The sequence below is a fragment of the Leopardus geoffroyi genome, chromosome D2 (assembly GCF_018350155.1).
Source record: "Leopardus geoffroyi isolate Oge1 chromosome D2, O.geoffroyi_Oge1_pat1.0, whole genome shotgun sequence".
NCBI lineage: Eukaryota > Metazoa > Chordata > Mammalia > Carnivora > Felidae > Leopardus > Leopardus geoffroyi.
The window spans coordinates 33,102,117-33,128,419 of NC_059334.1; the positions used below are offsets into that span (position 1 = coordinate 33,102,117).

At 53.8% G+C, this 26,303-nt stretch overlaps 1 protein-coding gene and 1 long non-coding RNA gene across 2 annotated transcripts in view; one reads left to right on the top strand and one right to left on the bottom strand.

Annotated features, from left to right (window-relative positions):
- Positions 1-204: 204 nt before the first annotated feature.
- Positions 205-26,303, top strand: part of CHST3 (carbohydrate sulfotransferase 3) — a 37,687-nt gene continuing 11,588 nt past the window's right edge. Inside the window, exon 1 of the mRNA XM_045437687.1 lies at positions 205-1,215. The gene's annotated coding sequence lies outside the window, so the exon portion shown is untranslated. The remainder of the gene's footprint in view (positions 1,216-26,303) is intronic.
- On the bottom strand, positions 4,480-12,074 carry LOC123576625. The gene is made up of 3 exons (XR_006701510.1): positions 11,283-12,074; positions 10,963-11,021; positions 4,480-4,578 (listed from the first exon to the last, which is right to left on the bottom strand). It is a non-coding gene; the product is annotated as an uncharacterized LOC123576625 (long non-coding RNA).

Consider the following 26,303-nt stretch of genomic DNA (forward strand, 5'->3'; position numbering starts at 1 on the left):
TGTTCCAATTGCGAGCACTTCACCACGCTCCAGGTTAAGTTGGCCTTGTACCCGTGAGCCGGCGCTGCCCGGCCAGGCACTGCCCAGCGCGTGGGAGGCAAAACGCTGCCCGCCCGACGTCCAGCAGCACCCACCCCACCCTCCGCGGGAGGCGCCGATCGCCACCCCCAGGAGGGTCGGAAGATTACGCGAAGCCGCTCTGGCTGGTCCGCGTGGACCCTACTTCCCTCTTGCTTCGCGGGTCTCGTACTAGGGGATCCCCGGACTGGAGGCGCGAGAAAGCGGTAGGGCGGGAGGGTGACCTGTGACCGCCCAGAGAGGGTGTGCTTTGGTCTTTGGAAGCCCTGGGGACCGTCACTTGGATCCACCACCCCAACCCCCGGCCTAGAACCAGCGCAGCCAGGGGGATGTCTCCGGCGAGGGATAGGATGGGAGGCCGGTAAGGGCTTGGGAGGCTCTGGCAGGGTGAAGCCGCGAAGATCCGCACGCCGCCTCTCCCCCCACCTACCCACCCCGGGGCCGGGAGCTCCTCCCAGTCTCTCTACGAGGAGGTGGGGGATCCGAGAGGCCCCCAGCGAGTCCCCGGGGAGGGCGGGCCGAGGTGCAGTGCCCGGAACAAAGGCCCACAGAGGGGTCCCGGAGAGCGCGGCTCCCCGGGGGCGGGGGCGGGCCCCCTCCCTCCCCCCTCAGCTCCTCCCTCTCCTCCCCTCCTTCCAGCCAGAGGCCGGGCCGGCGCGCTGCCCAAGCTGCGCCAACTTCGCCAACGGTTCCCAAGTTGCTGGGCGCGCAGGGCTGGGAGCTGGGTGGGGTGAGGAAGGAGAGGAGGAGGAGGAGGAGGGCTCCCCGGGCGCCTTGGACGCGGTTCAGGAATCCGCCGCCGCCGCGGGCCGCTCGCGGGCTCGGGCCCGAGCGGGGAGGGCGCCAGGCAGGACCGCTCGCTCGCTCGCTGCGCAGGACGGCGCCCGCCTGGCGCCGCTTCCCGCTCGGCGTGCGAACCGGCGGGGCCGCGCCTCCCTCCCTCCCCGCCGCCGCCGCCGCCGCTGCCGCCTCCGGGGGGGGAGCACAGAGCCCGGGCCGCGAGGGATCGGAGCCTCTGAGCTGCTTCTGCCGGGCTCTACGCAGAGGAGGGCAAAGTTGCGAGCGGATGCTGCAAGCGCCGGACCCCAGCCGCGGACAGTCGGATCCGCCCCCGCCGAAGGAGGCTCGGCGGCCGGGGTAAGTAGGGCGCCGGCGTCCCGGAACCGCCTCCGAGGCCCGGGCAAGGCCGCCCAGCCGTGCGCCCCCCAACCTTCCCCGTCCGGGCGGCCCGCCAAACTTTGGAGGAAGAGGGGGCGAAACGGAGCGTGGGAGAGGGAGTTCCCGGCCCAGGGAAAACTCCACGCAGGCACCCGCAGTCCCTAGACCCAGCCCGCACCCAGATTCACAGCTGCCAGGTACTCGCAGCTCATCATCATGCAAGCCACAGACACATCGCGCACTCGCTCTGAGCACACGCCACACGGACTCGGCACACGGCGCAGGCCGAAATGTACAATTCCGGGGGCGCCAGGGTTTGGATGTTTAGACCAAGCATGCCCTCTTCCCGCCTGCCCTCAAGTAAATCCACGGTCTTTGTCTGCAGCCCCCCCAGTGAGGAGCCCCCACAGCGTGATGGGCCGGGGAAGAGCTGTCTTGTCTTTACAAGTCGTGGCCGGCACCCCGAGGCTAGAAGTGGGGAGGGGGAAACCAGACACTGCAGTTGGATCTCGGGGTTCGGCAGAAGCGAGTCTGGTGTGGAAAGTCCGTGTCTTGGTGATGTGTCTGGGTGTGCGCAGCCCTTCCGGAGGCGAGGCCGGGAGAGAGGAGGGAGTGATTCATATAACTCAGACCCGGCATGCTGGGCTCTGAGCAGAGTGGAAAAAGCAGCAGGCCGATGCTGCCCTGCGCGGGACAGCTGGGTGGTGGCAGTGACAGGGCTTGCGAGGAAAGCACACAGACCCTCCCCCCACCCCCGGCGGATGTGCTTCCTCAGAGGGACTTCCAGGAGGACCAGCGGAGGAGATTCCAGCCCTGGATGGGTGTGTCAACCGGGGTGGGGGACGTTTAAGGCTCCCAAGGTCTTGAAGAAACCAGGGCAGTGCTGGAGCCCTTCTCATTTTCACTGCACCTGAAGCTGTGTTTATTTTCAGGTGCCCTGGTGTGCTGGGGCCCTGGGATATTTCAAGGATTGTCCTGGACCAAGCACAGTGCTTGGCACACAGCTGGTACTCAATGAGTAGTTGTTTGATGATTAATGGCACCAATATTAACGTTCGCTAAGGACTCACTGTGAGCCAAGCCTGGTGGCCTCACCTGGGTTGGATTTGGTGTTGCTGCAGAGGAGGCGGCCCTGAGTGGTTCCAGGGAGCCCTGCCTGAGCTGTCTGGAGAAGCGGCCCCAGCGGTGTCTTGCACTGTGCCCTGTGGGCTGGCCCTGTGGTCTTGAATCTCATCGTTGACCTATGCTCCCCTAAGAGGGGCAGCAGGAAAGCCTCCATGTCTATACCTGGCTAAGCAGAGGTTGGTGTTGCACGCTTCTTCCTGGCTCCTGCTGGCGTGGCTGGAAATGGGTCTCATGAAAGGTCTAGGGGCTGTGTCCTCCAGCAGGGGCTTGGCTCTGGTGGCAGCAGGTGGAGGGGGGTAGTCTCAGTCCCTGTACTGAACGTTGGGCGGGTTTCTGTGTGCCCGCGGGCGTGCCTTTCCCAGAGGAGCTGAAACATCTCATGTTCCCAGAACTGGGATCGCAAGCAGTCTTGGGAGTGCTTCCCTACGGGCATGAGATTGAGAGGGTGAAAGGGTATGGGATAAGCTGGCCGAGGAATCACAAGGAGATGTGTCATTCCCCTGCCCCTTCGTGAATAGGTTCAGTCTGCATTTCAAGCTTCTACACGGCCTAAATGCTGAAATTAGCAGAGCACGTGGGCAGCACCAGAACTACGTGGGTGGCCCCAGGTGAGAGAGGGAGTGACCTGGACCTGGCCACCTCCAGTTTCGGGTGGCATGCCACACAACCAGTGCTTCCCCGTATCACCTTCCCACCTTGTGTCTTCTGTGAATCAAGAGCTCTGCATACGTTATCTCATTAAGCCTTTCCATCCCTGTGAAGTTAGCATTTTGTGGCCATTTGGCAGATTAGGAAACTGAGGCTCAGAAAGTTACGTAACTTTTTCGAAGTCACACTGCTGACGAGGCACAAAGCTGGGATTTGAACCTGGACGGTCTAACTCTGGAACTCACGCTGTCTCCGCCATGGGAGGCTGTCTCCAAGGTCCCTACTGGTTCTCCATGGCAACAAAGAAGCCACACTGGCTACTTGCTAACGTGGTCCTGGGGCCTCTGACTGCAGTCCTTTTTCCACACTCTCTGCCCAGACTGGGCTACACCATGGGCCATGGGAAATTAAACTCTGGGTGGCTTCAGGCCTCTGGAGCCTTCCGTGTAGAGCTGGAGTTGGGAAATGATGAGAGATTTGGAAGTGAATTGAGGGAGATGTTGCAGTAATTCCAGTGAGAGATGATTTCCTGCTTCTCCGAGAAGACAAAGCTGTCACTTGTGACCATACAAGTCATAAGTTTGGGTTTGGGAGAAATTGCCAGGTAGACATCCTCAGATGGTATTTCCTTTTTTTTTTTTTTTTTTTTTTCTTCCGGCCCTCACCAGAGTGGAAATCTGTTACACGGGGAAATCAGTCCTCACCTGCCCCCGCCTGCCTGGTGAAGATAGAGGGACATGTTGTGGCTGTCCTTCCTATACCTACCATGTGCCCCGGGGCAGTTTCTGGTCCCCAAGAGAGATGGGTGGGACAGAGCTGGGGTGAGGAGTGATAATGCATGGCTCACCTGGTCCCTAGCTTATGCTTTCCCACATGGGCCCCACAGAGGGACAGCGGTTATCAACCCCACTTTACAGATGAGGAAGTGAGGCTCAGAGAGGTGCAGTGGATGCCCAAGGTCACGAAGCTAGGAGCCGGCAAGCTATCTGCCTTCAGGGCCCCCTGCAGGCACTTAGGGGCCGCCATAGTCTCAGTCTGGTTTGTACTGTGTACCCCCCAAGGGCTGAGAGGGCTACCTCTCACTGTTCTGCCCACTCCCATCTCCGGCCAGCATGTCTATGGTACGGGAAAAACTGGCAACCTTAGAAAAAGGAGCAACTACCCAGCTGGCCCCTCCCACCTTCCCCAGGAAGCCCACCTTCCCCAGGAAGCCCACTGGGGTGAGCTCCGTGAGCCTTGACAGTGTTGAGCTGCAGGTATCGGCATCGTCTTCTGGCTCCATTGTGGAGTGGACACGCCGTCCAGGACAGAGGTTGGGAGACTGGGTGTGGGGAGAAACTGCCCCCCTGGCTCCATCCCAGTGTCTGAGACGTGGAGGCACTTAGGAACACTGTCAGGTGATGGGTGAAGCCCAGGGAGCGGCTGCGAGCGAGCACCTCTGCTGGGAAGTCACAAAGCAAGGGGAGCCAAGGGAATCTTAGCTGGAATCTTAGCCGTGAGGAAACCCAGAAGTCTCTGCGCGTCATGAAGTCACGTAGGAGGAAAAGCAAACAGCTCCCCTTTTCATTCCTTAAACAGAAATAAGAAATAATGTCACCTTTTCTTCCCTGATGACTAACTAGATGATAGAATGCTGCTTGTCCTGCCCTGAGCACGTGGCTTCCTCAGCTGGGTGTGGGGTGGTCCCTGGCGGGCTGGACAGTCTGTTCTGTGCTTGGAGGGGGACACACTCAGTCTTTGGCTCCATTGCCCCAAATCTGGCCGCTTGCTCCCCCTGCCCTTATCCACCACCGTGGGGAGAGAGGTGGCAGGCAGGCCATGGGAGCGCCCGGCCACCCGTAGCTTCATATCCACCCTCCATTCCTCGCCCTCTTGTCTCTCCCCTCCATGTTTCCCTCCCTACCCTCCTCTCCGCTGCTCCACAAAGATGTCTGTGTGCTGAAGGACTGTGGGTTTCTCTAGGCCCTGGGAAATTTATCACTGGGGTTCTAGAGGACTCTGAAAAGGATTTGGAGGAAAGTGTGGAAAATAAATAAGCCAGGTCCTAGTTCAGCGTCTCCTAAATACCACAAGTAAACAGCCATCTCGGAGGCCAGCCTGGGAAGCACTGTTCTGGCCTCCCGTGGTTACACCTGGCTTACTGGCTGCTTTCACCAGCTCCCTCCTCCCTGACCCCTCCCTGTCCAGCCCCTCCTCCTTGACTTTGGGAGCCTCAAAAGTCAGGGAACACACCGGGCCACCGGGCTGTCCTTATGCTGCGGGAGGCTGGCACACTGGCCACCGGGACCAGGAGGAACATGTGGGGGAAAAGTCCACCTAGGGTTCCAGCTCAACCCTGTGCCATCTGAGCAAGTCTCGGCCTTGGTCCCACTCAGCGAGGCAGAAGGTGGTCTCTCCGTTGGTGAGTTTTACTTTGATGGTGGAGAATGGTGGGGCTTTTTCCAGCTTTGTGGCACCTGATGAAGCTTTGTGTTGTATCTTAAATGTCAGTTTCGAGTGGATGGACCGAAGCTAACTTCCCCCTCTTGTGTCCATCCAAGGTGGGGCTCACTTGTGAAGAAACCTTCAAAACCCATACATTTAGCTTGAAGGGCTTTCTGGACTAACTAGAATGTCAAGGCTCTTTGCTTTTGGCGGGAGTCATATCAGATTAGGCCATATCAGCTTAGGGTGCTGGTGGTCTAAAAGGTTTCAAGAAGTCCCAGCACTGTTGTAAGTTATATGCCTATAGGGTAGGAAGCAAATTCATGATCGCTTCAGAACTTCAGTGCATTTAATTGATCACTCTAAAACCCAGCACCTAGTGAGGAGAGCGAGCTGGGGCTCTCTGTGGGAGCAGTTGCTGGCTAGGACCTAGAGAGTGGCTGAGGGGCCTTTCCGTTGGATGTGAGCTGGGTCAGCAAACGCAAACCTCCAGGATCTGGGGAGCAGGCACTGCCGGAAGGCTCTGGGTCCTGCCTCTGGCCAGGGAGTCCCTTTGTCATGCTGCTGCCAGGCTACAACAGAGAGAGTACTTGGGTGTGAGCCCCATAACTTGCAGCCTTGGTGGGTTGGTGGGAGAGAGAATGCATACCCGTGTACTCACAGACCATCACACGTATCATCATGGGCATTTCAACACACACACACACACACACACATACACACATTCAGATAAGTCCCCCTTCCCCACCAAACACAAATATTTCAGTAAACAGCTAGACATAGTATATACCAAAACATTTGTAGGCACAAGTGCGTGCATACACAAATACACAAACACAGGGACACACTCATTCCAAAAGGCAAATTATGTAATGGTTAAGAGCACATAACCTAAAGCCGGAGTGCCTGCAGTACTGCTTAGTGACTGTGTGACCTTGGGCAAGTTGCTTAACCTCTCTGGGCCTTAGTTTCTTAATCGGTAAGAGATTAGTTCACTGACAGCTCTCGGTCCTAGGTGATAGGGCTCTCAGTGAATTAATATCTGTGAGGAGTTTAGAAATGTGCCTGTACGTTGAACTAGGTCTGTGTTATAAGTATTATTCACCACATACTCTCTGCCCCAGATACTCAGTCCTGCATTCACAAGACTTCCCAGAGAGGTGCTCAAAAGCTTGTTAGTGAATGGAATCAATCACTTTGCACATTGTGAGCCCTCATTTCTCAGAATGTGTGGCATTTGCTATACCAGACACAAATTAGAATTTATTAGGAAAATAATTGCATCTTCCCTCAGAAAGCTCATTATTTTAACACAGTGTTGGTCCTAACTCCCCCAGAGAAGGCCAAGACTCCTTTAGCAGCAGAGGTTTTCAAACTAGGTGCCACGGAGCCCCAGAGTTCAGTGGGGACCCCTCCGAGGCCTGACGGGAGGGGGCTCCAGGACTCTCCCCGCCGTGTCTGTGGTATGCATCGGGCTTCTGAGGGAAGTTCTGGTTTAGAAGTCTCCACAGCTCAGCCATTTGAAAGCCCCCCTCTACAGGCAGACCTGCTTTCCTTCTTGTGTGTGTGCATGCCTGTTCACACACGCCGAGCCGGTGCCGGTGTGAGCCCACACAGCCACCTGAGGTGGGGCCCCGGGCCTCCCCGATCTCCTTCCGTCTTCCCTCTTCTCCCTTGCCCTCCAGCTGCCTCACCATCTGCAGAATTCTGGGAAGTGCTAACAAGTCTGAGCCAAAGCAGCGCTATCTGAGGAAATATTTTGAAAACTAATTGGGCCACCCCCCCCCCCCCCCCCCCCCCGGCTGAGACTACACCAGTTTTCAGCAAGAAATTTCACAACTCAATCACGCCCAGGGCACGTGGGCCTGGCTCCCCTCCGGACAAGGCCTGGGGCCTGCAGGGTTAAGGACAGACTTACCTGAAGAGGCCCCAGATAGAAAGCTATAGCACCTGTGAGGAAGGGGAAGTCAGCCTCACAGGGGGGATGAAGAACCGAAACACCCATGACCGTGAAGGTCAGGCGCCCTATCTTATTTTTGCTCTGAGGAGCTGTTTTCCTCTGACGGTTCCTCCATACACATCTGGGTGCAGGTGTCCAGGGGTCAGGGGCACGGGAGGCGTTAGTAATGGCAGCTAGCATGCACAGCACCGTGCTCTTAGAACCTTCCGGGCCTGCGACCGTGTTCTCACAGGAAGCTCTTAAGGGAGGTTTCTTGTTATTGCCATATTACAGACAGGCAGACAGAACCACAGAGGCAGAATGCGTTGCCCACATCCCCCGGCTCGAAAGTGCACAGCGGGGTCTGAGCCCTGTGGCCTGGCTCCCGTAACCAGTACCCGGAACCCTGCCACAACCCTGCCGTGTGTGAACCTGCGCGCTGCCGTGGCTGCGGCCCGAGGAGGGACAGAGAGAGTGCACGCGAGAGCAGGCATTTCATAACTGGCCAGGGCGTGCCGCTGCTCTCTGGCCAGGAAGCTCTGGGGAGGCTGGCTTCAGGGGCAGCTCCGTGAAGGCACTGCGGGTGGGAGTTCGAGCCCTCGGCCTTCCCCAGGCTGACCCGGATGGGGCATTTGTGATGGTCCGTCAGCCTCTTTTTCGAGGCTGGCCATGTGCTTCCCCTTGGCAATGATCTGGCTTCAGGAACTGGCATAGATGGCAGGAGAAGGGATTTAAACAAGTAAGGAGGAACTGGCACATCAGGGTGGTCCAACAAGACAGGAGGAGCCCCACCCTGGGGTAGGTGCCGAGCTGCTTGGGATGCCAGCAGCTTCCATGGGCCCTGAGATCTTCCCGCTGGATAGCATGCTCCAGTTTCCCCTTCCCCAGCCCTCACCTTATCTTCACTCGTCCACTTTCCAAATTATCCTCTTTCCCCAGACAGTGCATCCAGCTCTGCCTCTCCAGCTGCCAAGAACATTCTCCTTCCTTCTTTTCTGGTGGCCAGCTCCCACTCAGCCCCAGGCCTCAGCTTAGGTGTCACCTCTGGAAGCCTAGGTCAGCTGCCGGCATGTCTCCCCCTTGTCACGCTTTACCCCACTGTGTGGCCATTGCTGGTTTCATGGTCTGTGGTCTCCTATGGGTAGTGAGCTCTGTGAGGCAGGACAGCATCTGTCTCGTCCCCTTTGGTGTCCCCAGTGCTTCCACAGCTCCAGTGAGTCCCCACCTGACTGTGGAACCGTGAGTGGTGGATAGGACACAAAGCCACACCGTGCAGGAGAGGACAGTGCTCAGCCTCCCGGATGGGATGCGCTTGTTAGGGAGTGGTCTGAGTCTGCCCCCTCCAACTCACCATGACTCCCACCATGACCCAGCCCCAGCCCCATCAGCAAGTGCTTCTCAGTCCTGTCCCCTTGTGGACAGATGTCCGTTCAGCCCCTCCAGCCCCTCAGGGGCTCAGCCCCACCCCCAGGTAACGCAGATCTCCTGTGGCTGAGTCCTTTCCCCTGAGCCCAGAGAAGGAAGCCCAACTGGCAAGCTGCCTGGGGCTGGGGGTGGGGGTTCCGGCTGAAGCCCTCAAGTTACTCTTGCAGAAGTAGCGGAGCCCTGAGTGCTAAGTTCTCCTCTAGGCCACCCAGGGAGACACATTAGGTGCTTCAGCCCTGGCATCGCCTGTCCAGATACTACATGCCTGCTCATGCCCGACACTGCGCAGGGTAGCCTGGGGGTAGCAGAAAGTGCCCTCGGGCCAGACAGGGAGAGGAGACTTGGGCACAGATAACCACCCTGGAGTCCAACTGTGATGAGCCTACAAAGGTGGACATGAGGGAGGACTTGGGGAGGGCTTCATGGATGAGGTGGGCATTCAGGCGCAAGGAGGGAACTTGGGCAAAGGCAGGGATGGGAGAGTTCCGATCGAATGCAGAGAATGGCAAGGAGTCCATTTGGACTGAACTGTAATTTGAAGGATGCACGAAGAGAGATGAGACAGGACGGAGTTGTGGTTGCAGGTGCAGCCTGTAGAGCCAGGCTGCTTGCAAGGGAAGGGAACCCTGCTCCCCACATGCTGTGTGGCCATGCCAAGTTGCTTAACCTCTCTGTGCCTCAGTTTTCTCATTTGTAAAATGGAGATGCTAATAGTACCCACCATATGGGGGTGATAGGAGAATAAAATGTGTCCCTGTGTGAGTGTTTACAGCAGTGCCTCACACAACGGTAAGCATCAAGAAGAATGAGCTATTATTTTTTTAATAAATGCAGCTAGAAAAGTAAATTGAGGTCAGATCATAGAGGCCCTTGAATGTCATACTTGACATTTGCTAAGCACCTGCTGTGTGCCAAGTATTTCACAGACCATCTCACTAAGCCCCATACAACCCAGCAAGGTTGATAGCAATGTTTCCATTTTGTAGATGAGGAAACAGGTTCAGAGAGTTAACCAACCCAAGATCACTTGGCCAGGAGGACTCAGGGGCAGTAATGAAATCCAGGTCTTTCTGGCAGTTAGGTCTTCCCTCAATGTGGAGATCGGAGAGACATGACAGGGAGCATGGGGGTCACAGCTAGGAGCAGAGCACCAATGCTATAGCCGTGGGTCCCGGGGGCAGGGAGGACAGGAGGTGCCAGGGGAAGGAGAGATACCATGCAAGCCTGAAGGGCAAGGAGACAGGGAGGGCTCGAGGCCCAGTACACAGCTCCCATTCACAGCCCAGGGGTACCACTGAGTCATCCTGGGAAAGCATGACATCACTGAGTCTCACGGTCTGCTGCCTACCTGCCAGCCTGCCCTCTGGGGTTCTCTGGTGTCCTTGTGCCCAAAGTCCTGCAAGGGACCTTTGGGTAGCAGAGCCAGGTCAGCCTTCTGGCTTCCTGTCCTTAGTTCTCCTCTCCAGCTGCTGTCTCCCACCTTCCCCGCGTTCTCTTCCCTGCCTGGGGTCTCCCGTACCCCCACTCATAAGCTCAGCTTTGGCAGGAGCTTCTGGAAGCGGTGATGGACATGAAGAGCTTCCAAAAGTACATCCTTGCCAGGCCTCGGATTGTAATTCTGGGAATCCCAGTGTTGGAATCACTTTTAAAAAGTAAAGTCTGGTTGAGCTGTGTGCCCAGCACTCTGACAGGTCCCAAAGGCCTCTGCCTTCCTTGTAGGTACAGTTGAGTGTCTGAGAGCTCTGTGTGTACTAAGCATCCTCGGGCTGAGTGATTTATTTGCATCTGTCTGATTGCATGAGGTAGCCCCATTTTACAGATGCCAACACTGAGGCCCAGAGAGGTTAGGTGACTTGTCCAAGGTCACACAGCCAAGATTCAAACCCTCAGCTGTCCAACTAAAGCTGTGCCTATGCTCTTAGCCACTCCACCATCCAGCTGCATGACAAAGCCATCAGAGAATCATAGGAGATAAGGCATATGAACCTATGTCTGCCAAATAGTGTGGTGCAGACAGGAAGTGCCAGGAAGAGTTTTCATCCTTGAGTGTGGATCACTCCCCAGAGTTTCTTGGAGATTGTGGATCCATTTAGGAGGCGGCAGAGAGCACCCAGCTTCTTGGCCATGCAAACCCTGCTGACATGGCCATTTAGGGTGAGACTCACCTCTCTGGAAGGAGCACGGGGCTTCAGAGGATGCCTGTTCTGTTTTTGGTGGGCCAGACCTGGAAAAGGAGTGTGAGTCAAGAGAGGGGCCGAGTGCCAGCTTCCTCGGCCCGGTCTGCAGGCGCAGGATGCCAGGCTGACGCAGCTGCTGCTGGGACTCCCAGCCCCGTCCCACCCCAGCCGCTCCAGCTGGGAGGAGGGGCCCATAGCCAGCCCTGTGCTGAACGGTGTCCTCCCCCTCCACAACCTCACAAGGGAGGCATGGTCACCCCCATCTTCCAGGCGAGGACACTGAGGCTTAGAGAGGTTTTCTGGCTCACCTGAATTCCCTGGGCTGGAAAGGGGAGAAACGGACACTCTTAAGTCTTCTTTTCTGCGGAGACAGAGGAGGGAGGAGTTCAGCTGCCCTCTGACACCAAGAGTACAGGCCAGCTCTGTTCTCAGGCTTCATTTCTGCTTCATTCTGCCGTCACTGCGTCCCTGTGTTGCGGAGAGAATGGCCCTCTGGGTGAGAGAGAAAAGCTCGGATTTCCCTTGGGCTATGAGTTACCATTTTTCCAGGAGTACTTTTGAAGTCACAGGGGCCTCCTCAGGCCTCCAGCGCTGGCTCCTTCTACACCAGATAGCCAGCCCCGCCCGAGTCCTGCCCTGGAAACCAAGGGCCCCCACGAGACACCTGGCTTAGGTGATTACCCAGCATGTGACTCAACCGACCGGTGCTGGATTCTCAGGGGTCCCTATCCCCTTTTTAATGCCCAAGTCCCAGGTTAGCACAAGTCCAATGGCCCTCCCCACAGCTATGTGGGGATCCCCCAGGATTCCACAGCCTGCAGGGTGGGTCCTCCTGACACTGTCCCCCCCCCCCCCAGCCACCAGGACCCCTCGGACTTCAGGGGTGGCCACGCCCCCCTCACACCTAGAAGGGAGGGGACCCAAACCAGTGACTCCCCCCACCCCCCCAACATAGTAACACTTTCCGGAGAGTTGTTGCTTTTCTTGCGGGGAACGTAGACTGTTAAGTTTGACTGTAGGGACAATTCTGTTTCCCGTTGCCTCCAAATTTTCCTTTCGGGCTTTGCCTCTGCTTAAATTTTCATACAGAGGCCTGTTAAAATGACTTCTTTTTTTTTTTTTTTCAACGTTTATTTATTTTTGGGACAGAGAGAGACACAGCATGAACGGGGGAAGGGCAGAGAGAGAGGGAGACACAGAATTGGAAACAGGCTCCAGGCTCTGAGCCATCGGCCCAGAGCCCGACGCGGGGCTCGAACTCACGGACCGCGAGATCGTGACCTGGCTGAAGTCGGACGCTTAACCGACTGCGCCACCCAGGCGCCCCTAAAATGACTTCTAAAATGGGAGTCTTCACCTCAAAAGAACTCTGCCTCTATCTCTACAGGTAGAAAACTGGTACCTGCTTTTAATTTTTTTTTTTTTTTTTTAGTGTAAGTTTTATGAATTCAGTAATACATGCCCATGGTCCGAAATTGGAAAGGTACAAAAGGATATATGGTGAAATGTCTTTCAGACTGAGGCACTACCCAGAGAATAGCTGCCCCCAGACAGTGTGATTATCGTCCTGGGTCACTGCTAGGCCAGTGAGTGCTCCCTCCCAAGCTGTGCTGGCTGCCGCATCCCAGCCTCCCGCCACCCCTCCTCCCCCAGCAGTCACCTTCGATTCTTCCACCCACAAGACACAAAGGCTCCCATGTCCTTCATCCCCTCCAGCCCCAGCATGGCCCCTCAGCTTCCAGGGGAGCATTCTTCTGTGCTCCCAGCTGCCGCCTCTCCATTTTCCCCTCTTGCCTGGCTGGGCTGGGGTCTGCAGCTGTGGCCTGTGGGGTCAGGGCCTGACCATGGTGATCGGACCGGACATGCTGCCTCTTGGCCAGATGGCATGTTCAGAGTCCCCTGGGTGTGGGGGCTCACATAGACAGGTCGACCCTTCTCCACTGCCATTTGGAGTGTGACTGAGGGTGACCTAGGCCTCCCTTGCTCCCCTCCCCTCCTCTCTCCCCCTTCCTTCCCTTCATCCCTCCTCCTTTCCTTACATGTTTATGTGGTGCTGTATAGCGAATGTTAACTTTAATATGTATGAATGGAGCAAGGCAGAGAAATAGTGTCAGGAGAGCATCGTGCTAGAGAATTGCTGTAAGCCGACCCCGCCTTTCACTTTGTGGCCTTACATCTCTAGCTGGGTGACCTTGGGCAAGTTGCTTACCTTCTCTGAACCTTCCTTTCTCACCTGGATAATGAAGGCAAGGATGGCGGTAAGGATCCAGACTGTGCACAGGGCTGGCATGAGGACCAGGAGTAGCAGAAAGGCTTTCTAAGAAGGAGAAGGTGACATATGTGTGGGGGTGGGAGGGGGCAGTGCTTTTACTCTGGGGGACTGATGATGGCTGATGGCTGTGGGGGCTGGATCAAGGAGGGCTCTGGGGACAGGTGGGGTGTGGCCTCAGCCTTAGGATAGACTTTGGCCAGACACAATGAGGGAGGGGATGACCCCTGGGTTCTGCCTGCCCTCCCGTGGGAATGCCTTTTCTCTGTTTCCACCCAGTAATGGACCCTCAGCTTTGTTATTTTTTAAGTACTGACTTTATAGTTTAAAAAAAATTTTTTTTTAATGTTTTTTATTTATTTTTGAGACAGAGAGAGACAGAGCATGAACGGGGGAGGGGCAGAGAGAGAGGGAGACACAGAATCGGAAGCAGGCTCCAGGCTCTGAGCCATCAGCCCAGAGTCCGACGCGGGGCTCGAACTCACAGACCGCGAGATCGTGACCTGAGCTGAAGTCGGCCGCTTAACCAACTGAGCCACCCAGGCGCCCCTAGTTTTTATAATAGTGTGCAAAATAGATGCTTAGTGTGCAAAATTCAAGTAAAATGGACAAATGCAGAGAAGAAAGCAACAAATCCCCCCCCACCTCCACCGCCAGTCCAACCGCCCAGATGTAACCAGCTAGTTATTTCATCCACATACTTCTCCAGGCACATGTACATGGAAGAGGGGGCGGTGGAGAGAAGGTTTTACAAACATGGGGAAATGCACAGTTTAGTTTAAGTTTTAGGCCAGTGTTGTAAGGAGGCCGTGTTCCAAAGCAGCCCCTCTTATTGTTCAAGGCCTCCGTGAGGGCATTGTGTGGGGGAAGGGAACTCACTCCCTGTGATCTTTAAAGCCTCCTAATTCAGACCCCTTACAAAAGGGGAGCCAGCTGAAATAGGTACATACCGGCTCCAGAAGAGTGCTTATTAACCTTCAGACCAAAACCTCAAAGATACGCAGAACTGAAACAAAACTCTTACGAAACCCGTGTGTATCTTTATGGCACGTGCACTCTGGTATTTTCGGTTCTGTACAGTTCTATTTTATTTTTTACAAAAAAGTTTGCCGACCTACCAAAGTGATGGCAGGCTGGAGTTTTAAAAGTCTTGCTCTAGAAGAGTGATTTTCAAACTTTACAGCAGACTCACCTGCAGAACTTGTTGGACCCCCCCCCCCCCCCCACAGAGATTCTGATTGAAGAGGTCTGGGGAAGGGCCCGAGAATGTGCATTTCCACCGAGTTCCTGGCTGCTGCTGCCACTGGCCCCGGACCCCACTTTGAGATCCGACCAGCCTAGATTGTTTTTTAAAGCAAGGTGCTTCCTGGCAGAGACTTCCAGAGGACTTGCTTTATTCAACAGATGAGAATTGCCGATGGCTAACACGAGAATTAGGTCTCTGGCATTTTTGAAGGTGCTGGTCAGGCACTATCTTTGGGATCTTAAATGCCACCCTCCTGAAACCCAGCTTACTCTATTAATGTCAAGTGCCGCATGCAGAAAAGGTCTGCTAAGCAAAGGGACATTTATGCCCAGCCCTGGTTGAATTACCTGCCTCTTAAATCCCAAACCCACAGAACATAAAACCCTCCCAGCCCTTTTGAAAACACTGTTCTTCTATAGGGAATGAAAGGTGCCATTTACTATGCAGAATTCACCTTTCTGGTTTTTTAAAGGGAAGAAGGTAAGTCAAGCATGACCACCCCATGGGGAAAGCTGTTCCTCCCACTCCGGTTGGGGTCTGGTGGGTTTCACTGGCTGTCGCTGGGTTCCCAACTTTCACCAGAACCTCGTCCTGACCCTGTAACTGAGCGCGCATCAGCACTGGGGTTTCCCAGCCCTGCTGACTTCTGAGACTGGCCTAATGTTTTACGCTGCTTCTGCTCCTCCAACCAGGGAACTCTCAGCCCCCACTCCTAATCCTCCCCCTTCACAGCCTTGGGGCCCCCTCCCCAGTCTTGCAATCCTCTAGAAGCCAGCCCTCAGCTGGGAGCAGCCTCGTGAGGGAGGGAAGTGTTAAATGGGCACAGAGCCCCTCTGTTCCATTAACAATGGCCCGTTGATGACTGGATTCAGCCCAGGACGGCCCCCTTGACTGGACTTTGGGGAGGAGGAAGGACTCCAGGCCCCCCCCCCCCCGCAGCCATTTCTGGGTGTGAAGTTGATTCCAGTGCTGGCCTCTGCCCACAGAACCTCATTCTTCAGGCCCTGATGCAGCAGTGAGAGACCCCCTCACCCTTCCTATCCCTTCCCAGGGGCAGTTTGGGGCCCCAGGAGTGATTTAGTTCAGTGTGATTCAACAAACATCTATTGAACAGCTGCTGGGCAGGGAGGCTCAGTGCTAAGTAGCTGTGGGGAGTGAGACTGGCTGCTGACTATGCTCAATGCTTATTATGGTCAATGCTTATTATGGTCAACCCCATCCCTGGCTGCCGAGCAGAGTCACCAAGGAGCTTATAAACATTTCAGTGTGCAGCTCACTCCACCCCGGATTTTCAGGAGTGAATCTTAGGCCCTGATGTTTTATAAAAGCTCTCAGAGTGATTCTCATTCCCAGTGGAGCCTCCTATTGGTTAGACACTGTGCTAAGCATTGAACTTGTAGTACCCATTTTATGAGGTAGGTGCTTGTGGGAGGCTGAATAATGGCTCCCCAAAGATGTCTACACATGAACCCCACTCTGGATGTGTTACTTCCCCATGGTAAAAGGACTTTGCAGTGTGACAAAGTTAAGGATTTTGTGATAGGGAGATTATCTGGGAGATACCCTGGATTATCCAGTGGGCCCAATGTAAGCATAAGGGTCCTGATAAAAAGGAGATTTGAGGGCCACCTGGGTAGTTCAGTTGGTTAAGTGTCCGAATTGAGCTCAGGTCATGATTTTGCAGTTTATGGGTTTGAGCCCCATGTCGGCTCTATGCTGCCAGCTCAGAGCCTGAAGCCTGCTTTGGATTCTGTGTCTCCCCTCTCTCTCTGCCCCTCCCCCACTCGTGCTCTGTCTGTCTGTCTGTTTCTCTCTCAAAAATAAATGAACATTAAAATTTTTTTTTTTTAAAAAGGGAGATTTGACTATAGAAGAGGAAGTCAGAGTGATGCCTCAAGAAAAAAAGACTCAACCAGCCATTGCTGGCTTTGAAGATGGATGAGGGGGCCATGGGCTATGGAAAGCAGGAGGCCTCTAGAAGCTAAGCTGGAAAAGGCAAGGAAGCAGATTCTCCCCTTAGGCCTCTGGAAGGAATGAAAGCCTGTTGACACCTTGATTTTAGTCCAAACTGACCTTGGAATTCTGATATTCAGAACTCTTTTTTTTTTTTTTAACATTTATTTATTTTTGAAAGAGAGCACGCATTCGTGAGCGGGGGGAGGGGCAGAGGGAGGAGGAGACAGAATCTGAAGCAGGCTCCGTGCTCTCAGTGCAAAGCCAGACAATGGGGCTCGAACCCATGAACTGTGAGATCATGACCTGAGCTGAAGTCAGATGCTCAACTGACTGAGCCACCCAGGCACCCCTGACATTCAGAACTCTTAAGGTAATACATAGGTGTTGTTTGAAGCCACCGAGTTGATGGTGGGGTGTTACAACAGCTATAGGAAATGAATACAGGGCTATTACTACCTGTTTTATAGGTGAGACACAGGGAGGTGAGACAGTCACCTGGGGTCACACAGCTGGTGGGTGACAGAGCTGGAACAGGAAGAGCTCAGGTGTGTCGGACCCCTCACTCAGTGTTCTCTCCACCTCACTGCACTGCCCCTCTTTGCAGCCAGACAGACATGGGTCTGAATCCAAGCTGCAACCCATTCTTTCCGGTGTCCTTTGCTAATGGTGGGGTCCATTTGGCCAGGGAGAATATATGCAGGGGTGGGCGGGCGGGTGGAGGAAAGCTAGGGTGGGCCAGGTTGTCCCCCAGAGGAATGCCCTGTTTGAACTTCGTTCGATTCTGGAGGAATGGTGCCTACGGGCACTGTCCCCGGTCTCCTCTGCTGCATGTCATGACGCCATCTTTCAAGGTCACACAGTCTCTAGGATCTGGCCCTACTACAGCAGACCAGCCCCTGTTCAGAACCACAGGGTTGGGCAGGAGCAGCTTCCGCTCAATGTCACCCGCAGCCAGCACCAGCTGCTTATCTGGGACAGCCAGCAGGCTCCTGTTTCCTGGGAGGCCAGCAGTGGCTTTGTGCCTTCAAAGGATGTTTCTTCCAAGACTCTAAGAACCTTGTATTTGAGGTCGCGTGTGTCTCTTTGAGGAGTGTGAGACAAACAGAGGGTCTAGAGGGTTGTCTAGAGTCACACAGCAAGTAGGTGACAGGTCCTGGTAGACCAGTCCCAGCCAGAACTCTCAGCTGCCCGCTGCTACATGGCGCCCACCTTTTGGCTAAACTGGTTTGTTCAGTGATTCAGCATAGTGGTTGCATTCATGAACTGTGGAGCCAGACTGCCTGGGTTCAAACCCCAGCTCTCCCTTGTGCCTGAGGGCAGGTTGTTTGGCCTCTCCTGGCCTAGGTGGGGGTGGTGATCAGTACCTAGAAAGGTACTGCCCTACCTTCCTGTAGGGTTGTCCTGAGGACTAAACACATATGTGTGAGGTGCCTTGTTTCTGGTCAGTGTTAACTTGTTAGTATTCAGCTCCCCTGGGGTGCAGGCTGTCTCTTCCCCACTCTGTCCCCAGTGCCTCGCCCCTGCTTGGCCCAGAGCAAGTACTCTGCAAATGAATTAACTTGTCCAATGTGAGCCTTTATCATCCAGAGAGGTTCCCTAGGTGCTTTCCCCAGACTTTTAACTTTTTACAAGTTCTACCTTAGTTCTTCAAACCCTTCTCCTGCTCCTTCTTGCCTGGGAGCTGCAGAATGGCCCTAAAGCAGCCAGGGGCGTGCCCAATTCTCACAAACCGTGAGTGCCCGTGTTACACAGTTGGGAAGGCCCTGCCGAGCTCTCCCCGGGGGTCCGGGCCCTGTGGCAGCACTCTTTGCACACCGAGTCTTGTGTGGCCTCTCCTGGACCCTGTGCCTGTTCCCAGCGTCTCTTCCACTGGGAAGCCAGGCCTTCCAGCTGATGGGGGGGGGGGGGGGTGGTCACAGACCATGTCAGTCCCTCCAGTCCTGTCTCCCTCTTTTGCTTTCTCCTTCTGTAAGGATGGGGCTTCCTCATCAGGTTCTACTTCCTCACTCAGCCTCCCCCACAAAAAGCCCCCAAGGTTTATCCTTGCACATGAATAGATCCCAGGGGGGTCACCAGTTCATGGTTCTACAAAAAGCAGATTCAACCGGTTCACTCTCCTGCCCCCAGGAAGACCGTTTCTGCTCAGGCTTCTTACCCACCTCTAGCAGTATTTTCAAAGACCTCTTTCTGGGGCGCCTGGGTGGCGCAGTCGGTTAAGCGTCCGACTTCAGCCAGGTCACGATCTCGCGGTCTGTGAGTTCGAGCCCCGCGTCGGGCTCTGTGCTGATGGCTCAGAGCCTGGAGCCTGTTTCCGATTCTGTGTCTCCCTCTCTCTCTGCCCCTCCCCCGTTCATGCACTGTCTCTCTCTGTCCCAAAAATAAATGGACGTTGAAAAAAAAAAAAAAAAATTAAAAAAAAAAAAAAAAAAAAAAAAAAGACCTCTTTCAGCCCTGCCTCTGTGGTGAGAGCCCGTTTCCTTTCTTTTGCTGTTCAATTAAACTTTTTAAATTGTCTAAGTTTTAAAGTCTAGTTAGTTGACACACAGTGTTATATTCGTTTCAGGTGTACAATACAGTGACTCTATAATTCCGTATATCACCCGGTGCTCATCGTGACAAGTCTACTCCTTAGTCCCCAATTTTTAAATTTTTTGAGGTTTGAGACAATTATAGGTATACATGCAATTTTAGGAAGTAAAACAGAAAGATCCCATGAACCGTTACCCAGTTGCCCTTATGGTAACATCGTACAAAAGTCTTACACAAGATCACGACCAGGACAGTGACGCTGACAGTCGAGACCGAGCCCCACAAGGATCCCTCATGTTGCCTTTTATAGCCCTAACCACGTCCCTCCCACCCCCACCCCTAACTTAGCTCCTGACAATACTAATCTGTTCTTCCGTCTTTACAGTTTTGTCATTTCTAGAATTTTATATAAATGGAATCATGCAGTACGCAACCTTTTGAGACTGGCTTTTTTTCGCTCAGTACCCCTGGAATGCATCCAAGTTGTGTGTAGTTATAGTTCATGCCTTTTTTTTTTTTTAAGTTTATTTATTTTGAGGGGAAGTGGGAGGGGCAGAGGGAGCAGGAAATAGAGAATCCCAAGCAGGTTCCACACTCAGCATGGAGCCCAACTTGGGGCTCGAAGTCATGACTATGAAATCATGACCTGAGCCGAAATCAAGAGTCTGGTGCTTAACCCACTGAGCCATCCAGGAACCCCAGTTCGTGCCTTTTTATGGCTGAGTAGTATCCCATGGTTTAGGGGAGCTGGTTTTAAATGGACTGCTCCAACACACCTAGAAGTTCCCCCAAGTGCTTGTGTCCTGAGTGAAACAAGGAACACAGACCTGTTCACCTGGCATGGCCATCTGTCCCTGGTCAGCAAGGGATCAGCAACCCTCCCTCCCCCTCCCCCGCCCCCACACCCCCCCTCCCCCATAACCACCAGTCTGGTCTTGCTCCTGAGCTGGTGCCCCAGGCAGGTGCTCCTTAAGCAAGCTGGATGGGCTAAAGCCTGGCTTTCAGTCCTTGCCCATTCTAGGTTAGAATCACCCGCAGAGCTTTAAACAATCAATGCCCAAGCCATACCCAGACTAATTCACTCATAATCTCTGGGGGTGGAACCCAGGCCTCAGTAACTTCTGAACACCCCCTCCCCCAAACCCCTGCCCCAGCCAGGTGACTCTCACCTGCTACCAAGCAGAGCGCAGGCTGACTCTTAGCAAAGGCACAAGAGCTATGCTGTCCCTCTAGCCATGGCAGACGTTCACCAAGCAATCACAGATAGCACTCTTCTCCTGTGAGACGTACTTTTTCAGATACAGCGCGCTGGGCAGCCACTTCCAATTGATCAGCCTTGGCCCAGGAGTTGAAATTGACTTGCCCTCCCAGTTGGGAAGCCTGAAACTATTTGGCGATGGCCATGTTCAGGCCTGAGGCCTGGTGCATTGCATGAGTGTCCCTCCCAGTAAAGCTTTCTAGTGACCAGTAGTCATAGGGGCAGCAACGGCTACAGTAGGCAAGGATTGTCTGGGCTGGTCCCACAGGAAAAGCAATGAATCCACCCACACCCTTCCCCTGCAGCAGCCTACACCCCAGCTGAGCGAGAGATGCTCAAGGGGAGTGCACACCAACAGCACTCCTAGCATGGTAGGCTCTGGCTTATAAAGACCAGCGTGTATGCAGAGCCTCCCACAAGCTTATCCGATGCTCACAACAGCTCAGAACAGTTAAATACCTTGCCCATGGTCACCAGAGTGAATGGCAGAATAGGGACCCGATCCAACTCGGATTCTAAGTCCAGGGTCCTCTGTCCAGTCCTCAGAGTAGGCAGCTGACTACCTGGACCTCTCCCCACCCTCAGACTCTCCTTTCCCAGGGCCAGGTACAGATAGGCTCCTTCGTGGCCATAGATCAGCTCAGATCATAGCAGAAGTCAGTGTGGGCTAGGACCCCTCTGCCCCTCTCTCTCCTACCCCTGGCTGCCCCCCACAGATGCAGTAATGGTTGCATGGTGGGCAGAACTCCCTGGTGAAAAAGAGAAGAGGCTGGGTTCCTTTTTTTTTTGGTCACAAGGAATAAAGCCCCTTCCTACTGCTAATGCACCATTATATGGGGGCTTGAGGAAACTGTAGGACTTCAAGTACCCCAGAGGATCCAAACTCTGTTTCTTCTGCACAAAAGCCAGGAGGGTTGGAAGAATAGGGAGCAAAAGAAATTCTGTCCATGCTGTCCTGTACTTGGAGATTTTCTGGGCACAGAACGTTCAGTAAGTAGGATAGAGCAGGAAGGGGGTCCTGGGCTTATGTATTGAGAGTTTTTCCTACCCGGTGATCTCAGAAATGCTGTTGTGGACTTCTCTTCACAAAGGCACAGAGTGAGGTGGGAAAGCTGTGTGACCATATTGAGGGGCACCCCCGGTCCCCCCCGCAGCAGCCACAGGCTTCTCCTGAGCGTGTTCACCTACGATGTGCCCATATGCGTGTATACATACTGGCACACGTTTCTGGTTGAAAGGTTGCTGATCAATAAAACTAACAAAAGCCCCCAAACCCGCAAATGAACACAGCCCTTTGTAGTAATGAGCACGACCAAAAACAGAAATCAAAGGGCACATAAGGAATGAGGGAGGAAAAGAACTCCATGGCCCAGAAGATTCCTAGCCTTCTTAGGCTGCTCCTCCTGAAGTAAGAATGGCAAATATGTGACACACGTGTCATCCCGTTCCCCTCTTACACACGTGGCAGACATCACTAATCAACCACCACATTCTTTCTCATGGAAAACAAGCTTGACCTCAGTCTTCTCACAGGGCTCTAGGCAGTCAACACCAATCTTCGGCTCATGGCTTTGGCTCGTGGGTTGAGAATTATTTGCTGTCCTCAGCTTCACAGCATTCTTCGGTTTAAGATACTGGAAACCTGGTACGGTCACCATCTTTGTCAGGGCTCCCTCTTCCTCATGCTGCGTTCAGTTTCTCCCAGAGCTTCTTAGACACACTTGGTCGATCAAGTAAATATTAAGCACTAACTGTGTAGCAGGCAGTGGATTAGAACACAATTCCATATACTTTTTTAGTCCAGTTTATTTCATAACCACTTCCTTTTATTTGGAAAGGGTAATAAACATAGTAACACATTCAAGCAATACAAGAAGGTATCCGTGAAAAGTGGGTCCCCATTCCCGCCCCTGTTTCCCAGTTTCCCTCAGCCACTCTTGCCAGTTTCTCGTTTTTCTCTCTTAGAGGCATTCTGTGTACCACATTTGCGCATGTCCACCCCCGATTTTCCACAGATGGTAGTAAGACCTCACACGTTCTTGCTCCTTGCTTGTATCACTCATATCTTGAACAGCATTTCACATCAGCCCATAGAGAGCTGCCTCTTTCTTTTTAATCAGCACAGAGTATTGTGCTGATAAAGGTACCATCATTTATCTAACTAGTTTTTTGTTTTGGGGGTGGGTCTTTCTTTCTTTCTTTCTTTCTTTTTTTTTTTTTTTTTTTGCCTATTAACACACACTAAGGTTATGTTCAGCCTTTTGCCATTAGAAACAGTTTACTGTTGTAGGTATCCTCGTAACTGACAGTGTATCTGCAAGTGTTATCTGCAGGATTAATTTCTAGAAGTGGTATTGCTGGGTCAAAAGGAGTGCGTATTTAAAATTGTAATGGTTTGGGGCACCTGGGTGGCTCAGTCGGTTGAGCATCCGACTCTTGATTTCGGCTCAGGTCATGATCCCAAGGTCGTGGGATTGAGCCCTGCATTGGGCTCTGTGCTGAGAATAGAGGCTGCTTAAGGGTCTCTCTCTCCCTCCCCTCTGCCCCTCTCCCCCTGTTTTCTCTCTCTCTCTCTCTCCCCCTACCTTTCTCTCCCATTCTCTCTCTCCCTCTCAAATAAATTAAATTTTTTAAAATTGGTGATGGTTTTGCCAAATTGTCCTTCAAAAAGGATACTCCCCAGGGGCGCCCCAGGTGGCTCAGTCGGCTAAGCGTCCGACTTCAGCTCAGGTCACGGTCTCGCGGTCCGTGAGTTCGAGCCCCATGTCAGGCTCTGGGCTCATGGCTCAGAGCCTGGAGCCTGCTTCCGATTCTGTGTCTCTCTCTCTCTCTCTGCCCCTCCCCCGTTCATGCTCTGTCTCTCTCTGTCTCAAAAATAAATAAACGTTAAAAAAAAATTAAAAAAAAAAAAAAAGGATACTCCTATCAACAAGAGGGTCCTACGTATCAGGACAGAACAGCTTGTGCTGCAGTAACAGTCAGACCCCCGATCTCAGTGGCTACACCCAACAAAGGCTTATTTTTCACTTACGCTACATCTGGCTCAGGTTGGGGGGCTCTCCAGGCAGCAGCTCAGGATCTGTACTCAGCCAGCTGGAACATGTGGCCTCCCGTGTTGCCACAGCAAGAGAAGAGAGGGTCTGAGGAATGTGTGGGATCATCTGGAGGACCAGGCCTTGACGCGGCTCATGTCACTTTAACCTACGTCCCACTGATCCGATCTGGGTCATGTGCCTCGACGGGCTGGTGAAGGTGGAGGGCACGTGGGCACGTGGTGAGCACCGGGTCCCTGCTAGTCGTTTCCCCATCCTTTGACCTGCACAGTATATTCCAGAATACGTTGTCCTCTGATCTGATACGTGAGAAAACGGGCACCATGCGTTATTCTGATTTGCCCTTATATGCTTTAGGCAATTGGCCTCAGCCTTTCTCTGCCGTTGTTCCCCTAGCAGATTATGTTCACACTCAAGACGCACTCCAGTGGGCTTGCCCCAATTTTCCCAGAACCCAAAAAAACATTTTGTGGGGAAGCCCTAAGACTTTTTAAATTTTGGCTCTTATTCATAAAAACATATAAAGGCATGCGAGTAATAATATAAAATTAGCCGTGTAAAGATCTTTGCCAGCTGTGGTATGGAATGGATTGGCAGTGGTTCCGTGCAATTTCCTAGGCTCTCTGTAACTCCGCCTCCACTCTCGTTCATGGAAGCACAAGCCAAGTGAGGGAGAAAGGTGGAATTATAAGAACCTTGTGTCCATTCCAGTTCTTTTCAAAAGGCCTTTTTTTTTTTTTTTTTTTTTTTTGCAAATTTTGGTGCCTTAACTATTCTCAGTAACCTCACCATTAATTATAACCTGCGGTGTTTTGTTCAGTAAAGGGCTTTATGGACTAAATCAAAGGCTTGGAGGATAGATATACAAGGCACATGTGCTTGAATAGAAGGTTTATGTAAGAGGAGACCTGGAATTTGGGCTGGCATTGCAGGGTGATGTCGGATCGTGGCATGCCAAACAAAGGGGTGGTGAGGAATTCTGTTTGGTAGCCAGTAAGGATCCTGTAAAGTTGGGAGGGCAAATTGGTTTTATCTCACATGATGACCCGAGTGGATTGGCATTGCAGTGAGAAGTGAGGCTGCATCCAGTCTTAGCTGAAAAGGGGACGTTGATCGATTAGTGATGTCTGCTTCGGGCGCAGGGCTGCTGAGTGGTGACGTGTGCCACGTATTGCCATCCCTGTACAGACGCTTCTTAAGTGGGCTGAGCTGTGAGAGTCAGACCAATGAAGCGGGGCAGGGCCAGCACTAGCCGGCGAGACAGGAGACCTACGTAGTCGAGTTTTGTCACCATCCACTTTGTATGCCTTGGTCTCTCTGAGCCTGAATTTCTACAGATGAAAAATGAGGAAGGGTGGATAAGAAAATCACCAAGCCCTGACATTCTGCGGTTTTAGGGCAAGAGCCATGTTCTTTCATGATCCATGGGGTGGTATGCAGGACAGATTTCTTTTGGACATCCGGGACACCAGCTTCCCCTGGAGCCCCTGTCTGGGCAAGTGCAGCAAAGCCCAGGGCAGGACTCCGCTCCGACCCAGCCCAGGGCCCCAGGTTCAGTGTGAGAGGTGCTGGAAGTGTCTTTGCTGACAGGGGGGCCTGGGACCATTCTCTGGGGCCCTGTATTTCACGAACCCGTTTTACACAGGCTCTGGGGTTTTACACAGGATGTTTTGCCCACAGGGCTGAGCAGGCCCTGATGAAGCGACTCTCAAATGGGGGTAGGGCGTGTGTTCCCCCTCATCCCCACAGAGCGAAACAGGGCGGGCTCCCCAAGAGTCTGTGGCAGCCCTGCCCCCACCAGGCTGGCCCTCAGCCCCATGGTCCACCTCGTGGCTGTGGCCCTCAGCTTCTCACAAGTTCTTGGATGTCCATGGCCGCTCAGGTGATACACACCTTCACCGTTGGCTGCTTCTACTCGGTCTCTGTCTTGGCTGAGGCGGAGCGCACGCCCGTAAGGAAGTCACAGAGGGGTCTGTTCCCAGGAGAGGAAGCTGGAGCCCTGGAATGTGAGCAAGCCCGAGGAGTAATGACAGCCCCAAGCTGCAGCAGGGGGCATCAGCCAGACATTCGTTCACTTCATTCTTTTATTCCTTCCCTTGTTCCTTCACTCGCTGATGCATCTAACAGCCCCCCTAGGCATCTACTCTCCTGTTAGACACTAAGCTTGAGACGCAGCAGGGCCTTGGTCCTTCCCAAGCCATCCTTGCTGATGTGGAATGGAACCTAGCTTGGACAGGCCCCTGGCTGGGCTTCTGCGTCCTCCAAGCAAAGATCGCCTACCTCATGGGCAGGCAGGGCGTTTGAACTCCTCCTCCCTGCCGTGCCCTCTGTCCTGCTCTCTGGGGGATTCGGAGACAACTCACAGAAACCCTCCTTATGGGCTTTGGTGGCATGGCACACTTGGGGCACCTCCTGGCCCCCCAGGGCTGTGGCCCACGGGTTGTTGGTGTAGAGTTCCCCACGGTGGGCTTCACGGCTCCCACGGAGTGCCCCCCCCCCCCCAGCTTCTCTTCTCTGGGTGGCTCTTCCTCTGATGGAGCAGCTGTGGGATTGGGGCCTGTGACCGCTGCGGCCCAGCCCCCACTGCGCTCCTGGGCCCAGCAAGTGAGGGGAGTGGAGTTTTGCTGCCTGATGCAATGCCTGGCAGGGCCCGTCCCTTATCAGAGCTCCATTCACAGCAGACTCTAGGACCCCACCTCCCCCTAGGGGAGGCAGGGGGAGGCTGGGAGGCATCCAAGTAGACAACTGTTGTCTAGTGAGGGCCCCTTGCCAGGCAGGAGGGAGGCCTGAGCAGAAACGCCCCTGAGGAAAGAGGAGGGTAGGAAAGCGGGTGCCTAGAGTTAGGGCCTCAGCTCAGCCCACTTCCTTTTCGGTGTTCCCTCACAAAGCTTTGCCTGGGCTACCCGTGGCGGGTTTCTGCCCTCCCATCATTAGCACATAGCTATACAGGCTTGAACTGAAAGCCCCGAGGCTCAGTTTCTTCATCCCCAAATGACATCCCGGATTGATAATGATAAT